Here is a 10,496-nt window from a genome sequence, read left to right on the forward strand (position 1 = left end):
GTGAGGACAAGCACCTACCCCTATGATACTTTGAAAGCTACTAAACGACTTTAAAATTTGGTTTCAAAAGGAGTCCTGGAAGATTCTGAGGTATCCATCCCAGTCACCAGCCTTTTACCCAATAGAAAGCTATTGGAGGCCTTTGAAGAGTGAGGGCAAACACTTGCCTCGTCCAATACATGTGAGCCTATTGCCTCTTTTCCAACTGCTACCATTGTAGCATCAATAGACAGACACGTTCAGAGGAAAGCGCTGAATCCCCAGCTCTGATAAAGCAACTAACCTGTGTGATACCTGTGCCAGCCAGCCTTTTAATTGGGGTGATGAGAGGAGAAAACATGGCCAATTAGGCTGTCTCAGACTCTGGCTGCTGATGGTGAAGCAGCATGAACTGGGATTCAAACTTGTGATGTATCTTTTACTTTAGTAAAGAATTGGGTGGATGTAGCTTTATTTGTCATTTGCCACCACATCTTATGTTGCCCATTTCCATTTATTTTCAGAGTTAAAATAGTAGCCATTTATGTCAGAGCAGAAAACTGTGTTTATGTGACAGTGAATGGATAGTAAAAAGTCCATTACCGGTCTGTGACTAAGGGTCATAAAGCAATACTGCTGTGGGTGATGAGATCATATCAAATTGATGTGCCATGTGATTAAATGTCTTCTCACTGTAACCAACCTGTGCAGTTTTCACTGAGAAAAGCAATTTATTTTCAGAGGGCTGGTGGATAAAGCTTGTTTATAGCCCAATTCATCCAGACGCAGACCGGAGACGTCATCTAAAGGGGGGTTTTACAATAGGAAATTACCATCAGCAGTGTAATTTAGTCCAAAACTAGGCTTAATTTCGCCCGGAGAACCAATGCAGGGCCACATGTTTAAGCGTGTTGTTTGTAGGCCAAATGGAGACAAGTACTTACTGTTCTTTTCACATCTGAATTGCTGGTTTCGGGAGGATCTGCTGTGCGCCCAGTCTAATGGGGTTTAATAGCAGGAGAGAATAGCAGGCCGTGCAAGTAGAGCGTGAACTCAGCCATAAGCCGATCCACTCTGTCGCGCGAACAAGCTAACAAGCCACATTAAAAACAACCCAAAGTGCTTTTTAGAGGCTCAGTTTGTCATTAGGCTATTTGGCGTAAGTTGTTTCGTCCCTAATGATCATAAAACAGATGGCACACATTCTGTAAAACTGCCAATTAGTGTAGTGTTATGAGCTGGTATTCATGAGCTCGTATAAACCTGCCCAAAACAGCTGAGCAAATGCTTGCACAGTATGTACAGTCAGGTCCAGAAATATTTGGACAGTAAAATAATTTTTGTAATTTTGATTGTGTACACAGCGTCAGTTCATTTGAAATTAATTGGGAATTATAACCTTTTTTGTATGGTCTTTTCATTTACACTGGTCCAACAGTTTTCATTATAAATTTAATAAATATATTTAAAACCTTTGCAGTTCACAAATACTTGAAGTCTGGAACTCATGGACATCACCAAATGTTGGGTTTCCTCTGTTGAGACTTATCCCCTGGCCTCCTACAGTTGTTGCTTGACATATTTCACACTTAATTTTCTCCAATGAGTTCTCCAATGGTGGAACAAACTACCTTCCACTACCAGATCAAAAGAATCTCTCGCTATCTTTAGTAAACTCCTGAAGACAGAGCTCTTCAAAGAGCACTTACTCTCCTAACACCTCTAACTAACTACCTTCTACTACCAGATCAGGAGAATCTCTCACTATCTTTAATACACTCCTGAAGACAGAGCTCTTCAAAGAGCACTTACTCTCCTAACACCTCTAACTAACTACCTTCCACTACCAGATCAGGAGCGTCCCTCACTATCTTTAATAAACTCCTGAAGACAGAGCTCTTCAAAGAGCACTTACTCTCCTAACACCTCTAACTAACTACCTTCCACTACCAGATCAGGAGAATCCCTCACTATCTTTAATAAACTCCTGAAGACAGAGCTCTTCAAAGAGCACTTACTCTCCTAACACCTCTAACTAACTACCTTCTACTACCAGATCAGGAGAATCCCTCACTATCTTTAATAAACTTCTGAAGACAGAGCTCTTCAAAGAGCACTTACTCTCCTAACACCTCGAACACAATAACTACTTCTAACCTCATTTCCTTCTTCCCCTCCTTCACTCCTCTATCCCATTATTTCTCTTTGACCTCCATTAAGCTCTATCTAAAAATGCTTTACCTTTAACTTCTATTACTTTTGTACTTTACTATTGTAAGTTGCTTTGGACAAAATCATCTGCCAAATGTAATGTAATGTAATGTAATGTAAATGATTGGAGGTCAGTTGGCTACTTTCTAAACTAGACTTATAGCTCTCTACAACATAATTCCTCCTGCTGCTAACATCAGCATTCAAAACAACAGTAAACACCACTGACCCACTTTCATTTTCAGCCATACATGCCAATACATGCTAATGCAATAACAGTGCCTCCACCATGTTTAACAAAAGATGTGATATAGCTTTTTAGATTATGAATTCTTCCTTTCCTTCTCCACACTCAAGTTTATCTTGCTTTCATCTGTCCAAAAAACTGTTATGCCTTCAGTGACATCAACAAGCTTGGTTTTAGAAGAAGTTCTGGAAGATTCATCCTTTCCTTTATCTCTATAGCCAACCTTTGGGGGGATCAGGGCCATGATAACAGGTGATATACATTTTGGTACCCTAAACACAAATGCTTTGTGGTCTCAGGTTTGGCAACCTAGGAACCCAGTCCACCAAATGGTACAGTGATGTCACTTAATACTTCATTAATTAACTATCATTAATACAGTGGATATGGTTCTTCAAGGATTTATTGGTGTCATTTGATAACCGTTTGATTTTTTTTTTTTTTTTTGGTTTTATAGAACTCCAAATTCTGCTTTATTCTGTTTAGAATGCTACAGTAATATCACATGTCACTTTTTAAAGAGATAATTTGCACATTTAGTGGTATGATATGATAACACTTTGATTGTCATGTTTTATAGGACTCCAAATTCTGGTTTATATACAATTAAATAGGTAATGTTCTACATTTGCCAAGATTTCAGTGGTGCCATTAGTAAACACTTTGATTTTCTTCTTTAACAAGACTTTAAATAGTGGTCTATAAATAACATAGGGTTTAAAATATAGTGAATTCAACCAATTTTGTTTTGTAAGAGAAGAAGAGGTCTGCATTTCCAAAATGTTCTACAGATAGGTAGTTGTCTTTCTGCTGTATATTTGTTAATAAGGCTAGAGCATAAGCATTAGCATTAGCGGCTATCCGTTAGCGGGCAATGCTAATGCTGCTTCAGCAGTGGTAGCCAGGGTTAGCAGCATGCTACAGGATGATAATACTCACCTCTGATTAGGGAAATAGTGGTTAGCGGCTAATGTTAATGCTACTCCAGCCCGGGGGTGCTAGAGAACTAAACTGAAACTCCTGTTTAAACTCTGTCTCCCTCCACCCATCCTCAAACTCTTCTATAGAGGGACCATTGAGAGCATCTTGAGCAGCTGCATCACTGCCTGGTTTGGGACCTGCACCGTCTCTGACCGCAAGACCCTCCAGCGTATTGTGAGGACAGCTGAGAGGATCATCGGCGTCTCTCTCCCCTCCATCACGGACATCTACACCACCCGCAGCATCCGCAAAGCAACCAGCATTGTGAATGACCCCACCCATCCCTCACACAAACTGTTCTCCCTCCTGCCTTCGGGAAGAAGGTACCGCAGCATCCGGTCCAGCACGACCAGATTCTGCAACAGCTTCTACCCCCAAGCCATCAGACTCCTCAACTGCAAACTGATGGTTTTTCTGTACATGCACACACACTCTTACCCCACTTACCCCAGAAAATGGAAAGCACTAAAAACCCTACTACCTCACTGGAGGTAATTACTACCTCACTGGTCTTTTTTGCACACTGCATAATTTGCACACTGTCTTGTTATTTATTATTCTTTGTCTGTATTGTATTGTATTGTCTGTCTGCACTTTTGTACTGTTGCACTATTGTTCTGTCTACACTGTGTTTATGTGCACCATGGTCCCTGGAGGAACGTTGTTTCGTTTCACTGTGTACTCTGTATATAGCTGAAATGACAATAAAAAACACTTTGACTTTGACTTTGATACTGTACTTCAGCAGAGTGGCTTTACTGCTTCTTAATACCTGACTGGAAAAATTCATACATAAGGTGCACTGGATCATAAGGCGCACTGATGATTTTTGGGAAAATTTAAGTATTTTAAGTGCGTTTTATATTGCGAAACATACGGTAGGTAAATGTCCTTTCAAATTGGGTAAAAATGTGGTAAAAAGGTATTATCAAAAGTATTTATATCATTTTTAATAATAATGTAATGCTGTATTACACTATGTATCCAACATAAGTCAGTGAGTAGGTATGAACTCTTTCTTACACCCCTCCTCCACTAGTCTAGACACACAATGGTCTGGCCAAATGGGTTTTATAGGCAATTTGCCTCTATAACACACACTCTCTCACACACACACACACACACACACACACACACACACACACACACACACACATAGACACACAGACAAAACAAAAACAGACTCACACATAAGTACACATATTTGTTCTTTTGCCCCAGATCCCACATTGAAAAAAATACACAGTGTTAACACCACTTACATCCAACACACACACACACACACACACACACACACACATACACATATATGTGCACATACCACCTGCCTGGGCCCTATAAATCCTATAAGTACTGCGAGAAGCCGGAGTTACCCTTGTCGGAGTGAATAGTGCCCTGTAATAATGCACTGTGTTATTTTAACCAGTCAAGTGCCAAAAGACCCTACTTATAGGGAAACAGAGTACAGTGGACTGTGGAATGCCAGCTTAAGAAAGACACAAACACAAAACAAATATACACTCACTCAAACACACTCTAACACACACACACACACACACACACATATATTACCCAGCATCTGGCTCCACAGACACTAGTATATGGGCCAGGATTTAGGTGTTTTGGTGTGTGGTGTGTTCCCAAAGCCACAGTCTTAGTCAACAAAGCAACCACAGCCCTTCCTAAATTGCTGAAGATTTTCCACCTGTTTGAACGTGCAGTAGCGGATGAGTGGATCAGACAGCCTGAACAAAAAAAACAAACAGACACAGCCCATTCACACAGACAAAGGAAAAAAAATAATGGATCGAAAACCATCAAAACCATGTCTTTTTTTTAAAGGCCACCCATTACGCCATCTGAGCATCACAAGGTCTTTCAGCATTGTGACAGATAGACTTTTCTGACAACTAAACCTTTCACGCTTTAAAAATCCAATTTTTAAGGTAGCTTAAGAAAAAAGAATCTTACCTCACCTTTACTTTGACCTTTTTTTAATTCAATTAAATTCAGTTCAATTCAATGTCATTTAATGTCATTATACTAATTACAGGGATTTGCAGTGTAACAAAACATGGTTGGCTTCTTCTAAAGGTGTCAAAAGTAGAAATATAGATACTAGTGCAGGGGTGTCCAAACTATGTTTCCTTTTTTGAAGCGGCCCGCGAGGTATTTTAGAAATAGAATGAGAGTTAGCCCGCTGTTAAGCAGGTTTTTATAATGTGAGATTCAAAGTTTGAAAGCTAGGTGTCAGAAATGGGCCAAAGAGTCTAAAAGCAGAGAGAGTGCGCATTTCTAGCGCAGAAAAACGGGCCAAAGAATCTAAAAGCGGAGAGAGTGCGCATTTCTAGCACAGAAAAATGGGCCAAAGAGTCTAAAAGCGGAGAGAGTGCGCATTTCTAGCACAGAAAAACGGGGCAAAGAGTCTAAAAGCAGAGAGAGTGCGCATTTCTAGCGCAGAAAACGGGCCAAAGAGTCTAAAAGCGGAGAGAGTGCGCAGTTTTAGCGCAGAAAAAGGGCAAAAGAGTCTAAAAGTTGCCGTAATTAAGGAGTTTAATATTAAGAGAAATCATGAAATTAAACATCAATTTGAAAAATCTCAGTTTACACAACACTGTCAAAGATAAAGATAGTAAGTCAAGTAAAATGGTGTGTAAATGAAATAATCAGGAAAAAAGTATTAATTAAAGTGGTATATTTCATTATTTGTTTTATTACAGAGTGTGGCCCGTGACTTCAAATATATTTCTCCTTCTGGCCCCCAACAAAAAAAGTTTGGACATCCCTGTACTAGAGGTTTAAAATACTTTTGCAGAAATTAAAAGTATCAGTTCAAGCTTTTTACACAAGTAAAAGTGTAAAAGTACTGCTTTGAAAACTACTTAAAGTATAAAAATGAAAGTAATGTAAGGAGAAAAAATGCTATTCAGGACAAAAGCTTAGGCCACACCACAGAGTCCTACAGTGCCTCCTCTCCCCAAAACACATTTTCTAAAAGCCATAATGACCAGAATCTTACATTAAAAATGTTACTGTTGATAAATTTGGGATGCACTAGGCTGTTCCCTGTTTTAGCTGCATATATGCTCATTGTTAATGGATGTATTTTAGTAGAATGTAAATATATTAAAGAAGCTTAGCTGGATGTTTGTCTCGAGGTCTTGAAACATTAAAACAACCCAAATGGTTAAAAATCTCTGGAGCCCCTGGATAAATCCATCTCTCGGCATATCACAGTTCATTGTAATGCTGTAGAAAATAACAAATATGGTTTATATCTCAGTGAATTGCTTGCTGACATGATCGATGATTGGTCATTTTGGCGATTGTGTTTTACGCTTGTTCCTCTGTATGAACCATAGACTGTGTATAGCAACAGATGGACAGAGCATCATCTGTCAAAAGTGAAGCCATCACAGGTCGGGCGCCCCCTGCTGTTCGGTTGCAGAAAGCTGTGTAACCCCACCCATCCCCATAGGTTTCAATGGCAAAACAGACGACCTTCAAATCACGTTTTTTTTTTCGATATACTGTAATTCTACCTCAATTATTTAAATGCAGCAGCTACTGTAACCTCTGCTTATATTTTCAAATTTTTATATCCCCACAGAATTTTTTTTTTAAAACGTTATTCAGCCCTATTCAAAAAGGTGTGGTTATTGTAAAAGGGCTGGGTTACACCTAGCCGGGTTGGACCAACGACTGTATGGGTGGAACCATAGACTGTGTGAGCTCTGTGGAGGCAGCCCTCAGGGGCGGGGTTATTTAAATGAGTAGGCTGTCTCTCCACAGTCTTTCTCCCTCCTCTGGTCTCTACTGCGCAGACTCGGGTATCAGGATCGCCATCATGGCGGAAGATTTTGGCTTCATTTTCATTGAATGAATGGGAACGGTGACACAGCGTCCATCTTTTTTACAGTCTACAAAGGCCAAATGATTATATAGCTAAAGGAGCTAGTGTGTAGTCCTCAGACCAACATATGGTCTTCACCATTTCCTTAAAATATAAGCCAGGATCTTATGGTACAAAGGTCACGCAAATGTGAAGCCAATCAGTGGATACAGATGCCATTAAGCCCCTCCCCACTGAACAATTCTTTGACCCAAGTACTGTTAGCTAACTGTGCTAAGAAATCCAGAAATGTTTGTTAACATTTCGTTCCAAACCTTGACTGTGTTGAAAAGCTACTGGAATGCTAAAGTGGAAAAGAGGCCATTTTATCCCAGTCAATATTGTACATACAGCAAGCGTCAAGGTTCTTCAACCGCAAAGCAAAGCGTGAAGCAGACAGAGATGCTCTGTTTTAACAATGAATGATCCCTTCAGACCGCTAAACAAACTACCAGTGGGCCGTACCTCAGGATGTGGTCTGAGCTTCGTTTGTTTGCGGATTGGTTGAGATGGTTTGTGAGTTTGTTTGACGTGTCCACATGCACACAATAGGAGCTGAGTCATCAATCTGAGACCACTTGAAACGTTAAAACAACCCAAGTGGTTAAACAACCTCTGGAGCCCCTGGATTCATCCCTCTCTCCACATATCACAGTTCATTGTAATGATGTAGAAGCTAATCAGTAATGATGGAGAAAAATAACAAATATGGTTCATACCTCAGTGAATTGCTTGCTGACTTGACCGATGACTGGTCATTGTGGCGACTGTGTTTTCCACACTTGTTCCTCTGTTTGACAGGATCTGCTGCTGGTAAATGGTGTGTATTGCAAGTGAGGGGTGTGTAGTTTCCTAATCCTGTGCCAGTTTTTACAGTTTTTTTATTTTTTTATTTTGGGTTAAGAATGGGAAAGAGTGAGATTAAGAGAAAGAAACAAGGTAAAGCTGCTTATGTAGGCGTCCTTAATCGTATATATTTTTTAAAAAGACTTTTACGCTAGCAACAGCTGACATAAATAAACCTTTATAGACTTGTAGACTCTATTCACAATCAGATGTCAGAACACCAGACAGTGACCAAGTTTGATCAAAGTTTACTTTCAAACATTTGATTAAAGCATAATATTAATGTACTTTTAATATATTTTAAGTAAGTACATAAATCTGTGTATTTACAGCATACTTAGACATTTCTCAATATGTTTTAAGTACAATTAAGTATATTTATTTTCAACAGGGTATGAAAGGGTTAAATACACAAAGAGCACATTCCCTACTTTTAAGCATAAATATTATACGTGATATTACTGTAACATTTTTGTAGTAATGGGAGATCAAAAATGCCTATTTGGTTTTATTGTTGTTATTATTATTATATATGTATTTTTTTGGGAGAAGTTATGCTAATGGCGCCCAAATGGCTATGGCCCTGATACTGTCAGTGTTGCCAACTCCTCAGTAAGGAAAGTAGCTGTCCTTGGCTGTCCTAAAAGTCGCTAGAAGTCGCTAAATGACGTCATCGCCTAATTTGCATAATACATGTTTTTGAAGCTGTAAAGGATTAGGGTTGTGGGAGAGAAAAAAGTGTGTAAAAAACACCATAAATGTGTTAGAAATGTTACAAATGAACAACTTCTGGGGTTTTTTAAATAGGAGGTCACTTTTTTACAGTAACTTCATTTTTGTGTGAATTACATAAAGTCGTTTTTTGCCATGTTCTTAAATGTTATTATAAGAGCAGCAGTTAGCCGGATCTGTTGTTCTACGTTTTTTTAGTTTGTTTGTTTTATTTTATTTTTATTTTTTACGTTTTCTTAAGTTTTCTTTATTTTTAAACCTATCATAGACAAATTGTTCAATGGTTCAATAGATATTTAGCTTTTTATAAAGAAGCAGACTGCACTGTGAGTGGTGTGGGGCGGGGCGGGGCGGGGCTCATGGCAGCGCCCGCTGCAGCGCGGAGGACAGTAACTAAAGAGCGCGTGTTCATCTCAGAGTTGCCAAAAAGTCTCCAATAACACGATAAAAAGTCGCTAGTTTTGTCGCTAGTCGCTTTAAAAAAAAAAAGTCGCTGGAGGGTCTGAAAAGTCGCTAAATATAGCGACAAAGTCGCTAAGTTGGCAACACTGGATACTGTGTTTGTGTGTTATTCAAATGTGTATTGTCAAACTAACCAATGGAGAAGAAGAAATACATTTTAATTATTTTTTTTGTATTATAATGTACTGTATTGTAATTGTCATGTACACTGATCACCAAATCACCACAGTGACCAGACTTCCAAGGGTTAAAGTGTCCCAGAGAGCCAGCCATCCCTGCTGTGTGTTTCTGTGCCCTCCTCCCTCATCAAAGTGAGCATGTTAAGTGGCTGATAGATAGGGGAAGCTATCTAAGTGCATTCCTGTGGGTGTGTCACTGATCCGCCACCCATGGCAAGCGTGGATATCATCTCCTAATGCAGAGTGATGAGTGCTCTGATCTGCTTTAGATACTGATCAGTGAGGGTATAACAGCCCATTCACTATTACACAAATCACATAGACCTGCAAATGAGTGAGCAAACGTGTTACGTGTAACGGGTCTGTGTTAAATCCTGGCCTGCATTTCTCCCTCTCAGGCCTGCAGGGCTACAACTGGTTCATTAATGAGCTGTTGAGTTGAATGGAGTTTGATTGAGCAAGAGAAATGCTAGACTGTTGCTGTTAAATCTCAGAATTAAATGGTTACCATATTGTGTTTAGGGGACATTCTATTAAATCCGGTGGTTATTGGTTTCCACTACTGTCAGCCAAGAACAGAAGGCTGAGGACAGCATCAAACTTGATCAGGGGTGTCCAAACTACCATTTGCGGCCCGTTTCCTTTTTTGGAGCGGCCCGCGAGGTATTTTAGAAATGGAATGAAAGTTGGCCCGCTGTTAACCAGGTTTTTATAATGTGAGATTCAAAGTTTGAACGCTAGGTGTCAGAAACGGGCCAAAGAGTCTAAAATCAGAGAGAGTGTGCATTTCAAGCGCAGAAAATCGGGCCAAAGAGTCTAAAAGCGGAGAGGGTGCGCATTTCTAGCGCAGAAAAACAGGGCCAAAGAGTCTAAAAGCGGAGAGAGTGCGCATTTCTAGCGCAGAAAAACAGGGCCAAAGAGTCTAAAAGCGGAGAGAGTGCGCATTTCTAGCGCAGAAAAACAGGGC

The sequence above is a fragment of the Astyanax mexicanus genome, chromosome 9 (assembly GCF_023375975.1).
Source record: "Astyanax mexicanus isolate ESR-SI-001 chromosome 9, AstMex3_surface, whole genome shotgun sequence".
NCBI classification, from domain to species: Eukaryota; Metazoa; Chordata; class Actinopteri; order Characiformes; family Acestrorhamphidae; genus Astyanax; species Astyanax mexicanus.